Source organism: Saccostrea cucullata, unplaced genomic scaffold (genome assembly GCF_032062105.1).
Source record: "Saccostrea cucullata isolate Sc308-1 unplaced genomic scaffold, CSIRO_AGI_Scuc_v1 ctg8585, whole genome shotgun sequence".
In the NCBI taxonomy this organism is placed as follows: domain Eukaryota; kingdom Metazoa; phylum Mollusca; class Bivalvia; order Ostreida; family Ostreidae; genus Saccostrea; species Saccostrea cuccullata.
Window position 1 is genome coordinate 1 of NW_026926254.1, and position 10,000 is coordinate 10,000.

At 32.8% G+C, this 10,000-nt stretch overlaps 1 long non-coding RNA gene across 1 annotated transcript; it reads right to left on the minus strand.

Moving 5' to 3' along the window:
- Window positions 1-3,054: 3,054 nt before the first annotated feature.
- On the minus strand, window positions 3,055-4,710 carry LOC134271229 (uncharacterized). Its single transcript, XR_009992986.1, has 3 exons — window positions 4,680-4,710; window positions 3,997-4,015; window positions 3,055-3,150 (listed from the first exon to the last, which is right to left on the minus strand). It is a non-coding gene; the product is annotated as an uncharacterized LOC134271229 (long non-coding RNA).
- Between the last annotated feature and the right edge of the window lie 5,290 nt (window positions 4,711-10,000).

A 10,000-nucleotide genomic window follows, 5' to 3' on the forward strand; every position in this document is an offset into this window, starting at 1 on the left:
AATCAGTTTATGGTTGAAAAGTTTAAACCCAGTAGTGGTCTAAACCAATCCTTAAAAGGGAGATGGTATGATTTAAAAATATTGAACAAACTTGAATCTTCACTAAGGATGCATGCATATTTCTTTGATTACCTGTGGCTTAATTGCCCTTCACATTTTAACTTACATTGTGGTCCCGCCCTATACCCAAAGGGGTCATGACTTGAACAAAATTGAATCTACACTACCCAAGAATGCTTCCATATGAACAGGACTAATCATAGCTTTGCTATTCTTGAAAAGAATTTGAAGATTTTTTCTACATGTTTCTATGTAAAACTTGGATTCCAAATTGTGGCCCTGCCCTACCCCTTGGGGTCATGATTTGAACAAAAGTTGAATGTCCACTGCCTGAGGATACTTCTATAAAAATATGATTATTCATGCCTTTGCTATTCTTTAGAGGAATATTTTCTCTTTCTCTCTGTCTCTAAATAAATCCTGCAAAATTTAGATCCCATATTGTTGGCCCACTCCAAGTGCCTATCAAATTGGGGCATGATTTGAACAATTTTGTTAATTTGTTGTATCACTTATCTTTCAGACCCGAACAATCAGAAGAAACAATCAGGTAAAACATTTAAGAAATAAACTTAATTTTTTGAAGATCAATGAGGAAATATCTACAATGATTTCCAGCACATTATATGAAGTGCATAAGCTATTTAAGACCAAAAAAATATATACTTGTTTCCCGTCATCCATCCAAACCACCCTACATTTTACCCTACAATGTTTTAGTTTTTTCTGGGCTCATTTGCCTAAAATATTAAAGTCAACCAACGATAATTTTAGTTATTGCAGATGAATCTGAAAAGAGTTTGAATACAAAACTTGGTCATACCCTTCAAAAAAGTATATGATCAATGTTATCATTTTAAAGAATCTAGAAAATACATCCACAAGTGTACAGGATACCTTTACTTTATAAATCTGTAATAACAAATTAACTTGCTTTCTAAAATGTTAATAATATACATTTATTGACCTACTTTTAGGGCAACATCTTTTTGTCGGACCAAAGAACTGAACTGTTTGCCCGAGGCTGTTAGGCCCAAGGCAGACTGTTTGGTTCGAAAATTGATAAACCATTTTTGCCTGAGAACATATTCAAAAAATGTTCTGTTATACCATTTCTTTTTAATTTTGTACCGTCTTCCCTGATGTAACACATCAGGTATGTCACTGCTGAACACCAACAAATGAGAATGAGAATAAGCTCCACCCATTCTGTGATGTAAGTGGTCAAATATCTCATCAACCGCTCCAACATCTCACTTAGCAGCCAAACATTGAATTTTTTATGCCCATTTAGCAAAACATTTGAATTACTATACTTTTATTCATGTTTTTTACACCCCCGCTAGAAAAGCAGGAGGGTATATAGTGATTGTTAATTCCGTTCGTCTGTCCGTCCGTCTTTTACGCTTTAGGGTACCCATCTCTTATCCCCAACTCCTCTCTTACCACTAAATGAAATTTGATGAAACTTTCACAGAATCTTAATAACATATTGCCATTGTGAGTCTCCTATTTTACTTTTTGATCAGACACATATTTTGGGTTTCCCGGCCACAGCAAAACATGGACTTCGCCATTATAACTATATGGAGGTGGGGCGTATCATTTAGTGAGCTCATCGCTAACAGTACCTCTAGTTTAAACGTATAACAAACTGTTTTCATGTTATTACATGTAGTGTGAACTGCATTCATTGAGACAGAGTTTAAATATTTTTTTATTCAAAATAAATGTTCCCTACCTACCTACCTACCCTATTTTTGGTCAGAGGACAGGAAACAAGGATATATTTTCTTTTGATCTTATGCCTTTCATGTCAAATAGGGTGGCTTACTTATATCCTTATTTATAATTTTCAAGGATTGATAAAGAACTTGCTCACATGGAGAAGAAGATTGGCATATCTTGCAGGTGGAATACTGCCAATGCTTTGTTCCAAGACCTCTTGAAAAGTGGGAAGAAAAAACAAGCATCAATCCATCTCAATTCTTTGCACCAGATGGCAAAAGAGCGTCTTTATCTGCTTAATTTAATAAAGAAATATGCAAGTAAGCAACTATAAACTAAAAATATATTTATTCATGATTTAATACCTTTGTCCTAAGCTCCCTTTAAATCATTTACAATGATTATACACCAAAACTTTCAAATTGTCTTTTAGTTGCTTTAATTAATTTACACATTATTATTACTTCTTGTTTGATAGGAGGGCAGTCCATTGCGAGCAAAATAGAGAGGCAACTGAAAACATTAAACAAGAAGATTCATAAAGAAATCTTAGCATATAACACTGTCAACAGTTCGTCTCACCTTTCCTTTGACATGGTAAATCTGCCATCTAATGCCGTATTCGCTTCAGAGGATGACTTTGACCCTTCCATGCCACAACAGCAAAAACAGGATATTATCCATTCCTACACATTTGTACAAAGGTGTGAAGAAGAAAAAGTTATGTTGCAGGCAGAAATGTCATCAATGATAACTTATTTTCTGAACATGCATCAAATCATCAAAGATCACTTAAAACGGTTGCCAACACCTGGAGAACAGTCTATGCTTTTAAAGGAGGCTATATTTGTTGAACAACAAATTGTGAGACTGCAGCAAATTTTTACACCTTATCTTCCCCACGTCAAAGAATTTGAACGAGAGTTTACAAATGCAGTTCTCAATGAAGATCAGGATATCCAGGAAATACTGCAGCTATTCCTGCAAAATGAAAATTTTGAACTGAATAGTTTGTCTGACAGTGATTTTGATGATGATGATGATTAAATTGAGTCCATCAAAATCAAAAACCAATATACTAAATTGTATATCACTGTGTATAGTCTACTTGTGTCTCAAATTATATTGAAATCAAACAAAAACTGTAGGAGGAGAAGCATTTTAAAGGATTTTAAAGGAAATCTTTATTTTTAGAAACAATGGCTACACCATTCATCTAAATCAACAAAAAATCTTTCAGCGATTTCTTACTTGTAACACCCCAACTCTGATGTGAATATACCTTCTCATGTTGACAATGAATTCATACAAAATTAATCCCACCATGTCAAATGTAAGGCAAGAATCCCACCATATGACTTGCTGAAAGAAAGAGTGTGCTAAAATTTGAGACATCTGCGATGAGTACTTGCTGAAAAAACTGTAACAAAAATTTGACCAATGGTTAAACAGGAAGTTGACATTGGAATCTTACAAAAATGAATTGCACTATACAGCATGCCTTAACAAAGCGTCTGCTAAAATTTCATAATCTGCAATGAGTAGTTGCTGAGGAAACTGCGACAAAAAAATAATTAAGCTTGATGAAATTTAGTTTACAGGTTTATACATAAAAACATTTATGTCACTTTTATTTCCTGTAGCAATTATGCATATAATTTTATAAGAATTAAAAGTTTGTACATTTCAGAATATGTAATGTATCAAATAAATTTGTTGTAGGCAATATGTGCATATATACATGATAAACCTCTTTTTTCAATGTCTTATTTAGTATTTACTGTGCTATATATCGATCATCATAATTTGAACCATAGATCTAATTTAACTTAAAGGTACGAGGTGGAACATATGATTAAAAGCTTTTTTAAGAAATTCATTGCATTGTTACAGATTTCCATATGGTCCTAGACTTCTGTATATATAATCATGCTTTATGCACATGACTGATTTTTTTTCTTTCTTTGTGAGATTAACATTAACAGTTGTTTAGTGGCAGTTAAGCTAATTTAGAAATGCTGTATTATGTAGTATTATGGTAGAACATAACACATACTTTAAATTAACTTTGTAAGAAAAATAACAATTTATCCCGATCTTGTCAATGATTTTTGTAAGAAAAATAACAATAAGTGAAATGTTTTCATATCATATTTGCATGTTTAAAAAATCAGAGACATCCTATGTATTGGTCACTTTGGAGCCTACCTTTAAAACTGTCTTTATGCTGAAAAGTGAAAATAAATCCATGCAGTCTTAACATTTGATCCATAAATAGTAAAGGGCTGATATTATTGCACATATATATAAGAAGACTGCTTTTTTGTATACAATGAATGTCAAGGTCATATTAAATGTCAAATATGGTGACATCTACTGAATCTTGTAGTTTTTTTGCCAATGAAATTTTGTTAGTCCGTGTCCCCCAAAAAATCTGAAACCATCTGTTCGATTTTCTTTTTTGACACATATAATTCTGAGATCCATTTCAATCATTCTGTTGATTTTCTGTTGATTTTTTTGTTAAAATTAAATCATACTTTTTCTATAAATATAACTTAAAGTGTAGCATGTAATACCTGACGTGTGTTTTTTAAAACAAAAAATCAGTTTCAACTTGAGTTAAAATTTAAATTTTAGGAAAACTTTTGCCTATTTATTGTGTACTAGTATACTTTTAAATTTGTCTTTTGTATGCTTTTTTGGGTGATGCTTTCATACGAAAGAAACAAACTTGAATTTCCTCTTTCTAAAACATACATGACCTAATTGTTGTTCATTAACAAATTGAAAATAAATATTATTGTTTGAATGATTTCAATAAAATGTCTTAATTTTACTTTTATATTTGTCTTCTATTATTCGAGCCTCATCATTCTTAATATACATACCTATAGAGTTGCTTGCCCTTTCATTTGGTTTACTTGATTCGTGTTTAGTAATTAATCCCATATTTACTATTCACTTAAGGAATAACTGTCTTATTTTTCGTGAAGGCGTTTATGCATAAAATTATCACACAAGCCAATCCATTGATCATCTTCATGAATTTGAAAAATCTGACAGTTATTCCTTATATTTACATGCTTTGATTCTGCCACGGGCTCCAAGCCTGCTTCTCTCTAGGTGCTGTCCCGCCCTGCACGTGGTTTTTTTGGAACCGCGCCAAAGGACATTCATGAGGAAATCAATTACATTTACATTTGGTAATTTTATCTCAGACAAAGACATTGGAAATGTAAATATATTTTGATACATGTAGTCATAAAAAAATGAGAGAGAGAGAGAGAGAGAGAGAGAGAGATAAAAGTTTAATTCAAGATCATAAGTTTTCAAAGAAAGATTTCAATTATTCATTCTCAACGAAAAATCCCTAGAAGTCAGAATTCTTGTCATATGTATTTGTGCAAAAATATACTCACAACTTCTCCAAAGTCTACAATCATGGCAAGAAGTGGTATACAGTATCATTCTAAACACTGGCTCCTATATCTTGAAGGTTTGAATATCATTGCTTCCCTGCTGCTAACTCATTCTCTGCTGTGGCGTGTGCCTTGTGCCTCCTAATGTTTCCCACGACGCTGTGTCACGAGTGACTTGACGTCATCTCGCAAAATTTGGCTGCGATTTGCCACAGGTGCTCGTACATAGGCGCTTCTTTAAAGGATAGTGTATTTTGTGAATCATGTGTTTTTCTATGTGTGCCTGAATACTCTCATTAAAATAAAACTAAAAATTCGCTGAAATTAGCAAGTTTAAAAAAATGTCATTACAGTAAATATGACATTTTTTTAAAACGTGCTAATTTCGGTGAATTTTTTGTTTAATTTTAATGACATATTTGAAAATGACATAAGTATATCGTCATTTGCAATTTCTATACACAGCGGTTTCAGGTAAATATTATATATACAATCTATATATTATGTGATTTTCAAATAGAAACATATAGATTAAGTTAATCCTGTCCACGTGACGAGCACTTGTGCGATTTGCAACTAAGGATAATGACCACAGCTAGGCTACATAACGAGACGATATACAAAGCATATCCTGAAAAAACGTCCCAGATTCTCAAACTGTAGAAAGGCAACTAAGAAATGTGATTTAATACCTAAAATGGTATAAGACGAGGGCTATTGAGATCAATCTTCTGTTGTCTAAAATACACTGGGAGGGTATATAGCAGGGGCGTAGCAACGGGGGGGGGGGGGGCTACGTCCCCCCGTTTTTATTCCCAACTTTATTCATACTAAAGGAAATGTTAATTGAAAGCCTGCCCCTCCCCCCCACTGTTAGTGATGTACCAGATTAGTATTAGAATTGGTAGTAAAAGTTGACACTGCTCAGAACAAATTTACCTTTACCCCCCCCCCCCCCCTCCCCTACGAAATAGGATTTTCGACTTTGGACAACCATTTTCCCTTTTTTATTTTTATTTTTGCTTGTCAACTTTTTCAGGTAAGTGAACAAAAATTTTCTCTGGCTGGCTCCCCTAAAAACGATGCTACGCCACTGTACAGTAATCGGTATGTCCATCCGTCTGTCAAGCTGTCCGCCCGTCTGTTAGGCTTTGGGGAACCAATCTCTTACCCGCAACTCCTCTCATACAACTGAAGGAAATTTTATGAAACTTCCACAGAATATTTATTACATATTTGCAGTTGCACCTGTACATCTCCTTTTTACTTTTTGATCTGACATATATCTTTGATTTTCCAGAGCAAAACATGGATACTAGTTGCCATTTCTTAATTTAATGAAATATTTTTTTTATTTATACATTTATTATACTTCAAACTATGTACTCGTAATGGTATATACGTTTTTTTTTTGTTTGTTTTTTTTTTGTTTTTTGTTTTTTCGTTGATGTTTTTTTTTCTTTGGCTTAATGATGTACATCACAACATTTAATATAAATCAATCCAGATAACTGGTTACAAGCTTCTAGAAAAGTTTTTCAAAATGATAGCTTGTTACAAGGCGTTGGAAAACCAAGTAAAACGTGACCTTGGATCCCCCTAGAAAATGTACACACCCTCAAATTAAAAATGAATATGGTTACGCTGGTACGAAAAGTCACAGGTATGAAGAAGATTTGGAAGTCAACGGCTAACCCCCCCCCCCCCTTAAGAGGATTTTTACGTTTTTAGCTCACCTTAACGAAGTTAAGGGAGCTTATGTTACACATGTACCCTCGGTGTCGGCGACCAAGGTTTTTGGAACAGGTTAACATTTTTGGTGCAGTTTTGTGTAGTAAGTTTCATTCAAAGTAACTATAAGCCCTATGTTGTCCAAAGTTGCATAGATGATACATCTAAGGATGCACATTACCAGACTTGCTTCGGATGCTGAATCTGACCTATATTTTCTGGTTGAGTGTACATGTTAATGTTTTTGGTGCAGGTTTCATTTCCAGACCTTCTACTGATTCTGAAGATTAAGATTATTCTTATTATTCTTTTTTTTTCAAGCATTAATCAAATGTTTTTCCTTATTTACGTCATCCTCTAAAACCATTTTAGACTTGCGGACGAATGTGTTCATCTTTACATCAAGGGTTCCAATCTACAGCGGGACATGATCATGGTTTCATTTTTAATTTGACATACAAACAATATATATGGTTTATATAAAATGTGTTCTTTTTCTATTGCTCTGATGAGTATCTTACAACTTAAGAACGATTGAAAAAAATAGATATTCAAAAATGGGGGTATAGGTGTTCAAAAGGCTGTTTTGTAATAATTTTCTGGTCAACCATTATGAAGTATGTTTTTCTGCTAACCTAAGATATAATTCTAAATAATTGTGAAGAAAAAAATAGCATATAGACATAAAAGATTTTAAAAAATATTTAAAATAAAGATATTTTGAACTTTTTCTCTGAAAGATTTTGACACAATCAACATCAATCTTTAAGTGTTTTCAAATAGAAGTTTCAAATATTTTCTTGACAAATGAATGTTTATGATTTTCCTAAGTTTTAACAATAATTGTATGTGATTTGGTACATAGCTGAATAAAATATGATGTTACACTTCTATATGTTGAATTTTGGCTGTTGAATTTTTAGAGGTATATACTCGTAGGAATGGAAATTATCATTATTAATTGACAATACGTCGTCGATATATCTAAACGTCGAGTTGAAGGCCACAGCAAGTGTTTTCTTCTTTTCACGTAAAAGATTTTGCATAAATTCTGCTTCATATGAATATAAAAATAAGTCTGCTAATAACGGAGCGCAATTTGTACCCATGGGAATTCCAATAGATTGTTGGAATACATGGTCTCCAAAAACCACATAGATATTCTCAATCAGAAACTCAAGCATCTTCTTGATGTCAACTTCAGAGTACTTATGTGTGCAATCAGAATCTTTTTTAACAAAATAATTTTTCAAATGACCAATGACGAGGTAAGTAAACTTACGAGTTCCATTTTTGTTGAAGAAGCAGCTATCAATGATATCAAAAAGCCTGGATTTTAATTTGTCGTGGGGAATTGTTGTGTATAAAGTTGAAAAGTCGTAAGTTTTTATGCTGTTGATTTTTGTAAAGTCTTGTGACTTCAAATTGTCCAAAAGTTCTTTAGAATTTTTAAGTATCCACATCTGATTTACACCACTTCTTGAATATATAGTTGTACAGTACTCTTGGAGTTTTTCCTTCACTACTGTCAATATTTTAGTGAGAAGTAACGAAAGAGGCTTGGTTGAACATTTACTGGAACCTGCAATGTATCTTTGTTTGTAAGGATTCTTATGAAATTTCGGAATCCAATATATATAAGGTAGTTCAAATTCATTTTGGCTCTGTGGAATATTCAAAGTATTCAAAACTGACAGGTGATTCTGAAGAATTTATTCCTTAGAAAGAGAAGTATATGTATACGTAGGATAACCACTTGTAGAATTAAATCCAAGTTCTTCTAGAATGCAATTTATATAATGAGCCTTACAAACGAAGACAATGTTGTTACCTGCTTTGTCGGCAGGAACCAGTACGTACTGATCGTGTATTCTATCTAATTCTTTTTTCACTTCTGGTTTATTGAACACAGAAGGATAGATGGTTTTCACTTTGCCCCTCAATCTTTTAATACGTGACTTTAACATGGATCTGATACATTTAATCCATTCTGACAAGGTGTCAATGTCTTCTTTTTCATATCTAGCCCATCGTCTGGCGTAATTTTCAACAGAATCCATAATACCAATGCACATCAATGAGAGTTTATCAATGACATAATGAATTCTGCCCTTTCACTTCACTTTTCTCAATTTCTACAAAGGATTTATTTCTAGTTTTATTTAATTTTTTATTGTTGAAAAATCACAAGCCCATTTTTTAAGATAATTCCTATGTATGTTTGTAGTACTGAAATGTTGCAAAACTAAACTGATAGTAAGAATAGATTTATTTTATCTGTAAATTATACGTCATGCTATATACAAATGTTTCGCTCTCTCTCTCTCTCTCTCTCTCCAAATATAATGAATGCTAACCCGTAAGTTAACATATACATATGAAATAACTCCTTCTCTCTATATATGATGAATGCTAACCCGTAAGTTGTAAACATATACATGTAAAATAACTCCTTCTTTCTATATATGATGAATGCTAACCCGTAAGTTGTAAACATATACATATGAAATATTTCCTTCTTTCTATATATGATGAATGCTAACCCGTAAGTTGTATACATATACATATAAAATAACCCCTTCTCTCTATATAGAATGCTAACTCGTAAGTTGTATACATATAAAATAACTCCTTTTCTCCAAATAAAATTATAATGAATGCTAATTCGTAAGTTGTGAACATATACATATGAAATAACTCCGCCAACTCTCTCTCTCTCTCTCTCTCTCTCCATATATATAACAAATGATAATCCGTATTAAAGTTGTAAACATATACACATGAAATATCTCCGCCCTTTCTCTCTCTCTCTCTCTCTTTCTCTCCATATACATAATGAATGCTAATCCGTAAGTTGTAAACATATACATATGAAATAACTACGCCATCTTTCTCCTTCTCTCCGTATATATATTGAATGCTAATCCGTAAGTTGTAAACGTATATACATATGGAATAACGCCGCCCTTTCTCTCTCTCCCTCTCTCTATATATAATGAATGCTAATTCGTAAGTTGTAAACTAACTCCTCTCTCTCTCTCTCTCTCTCTCTCTCTCTC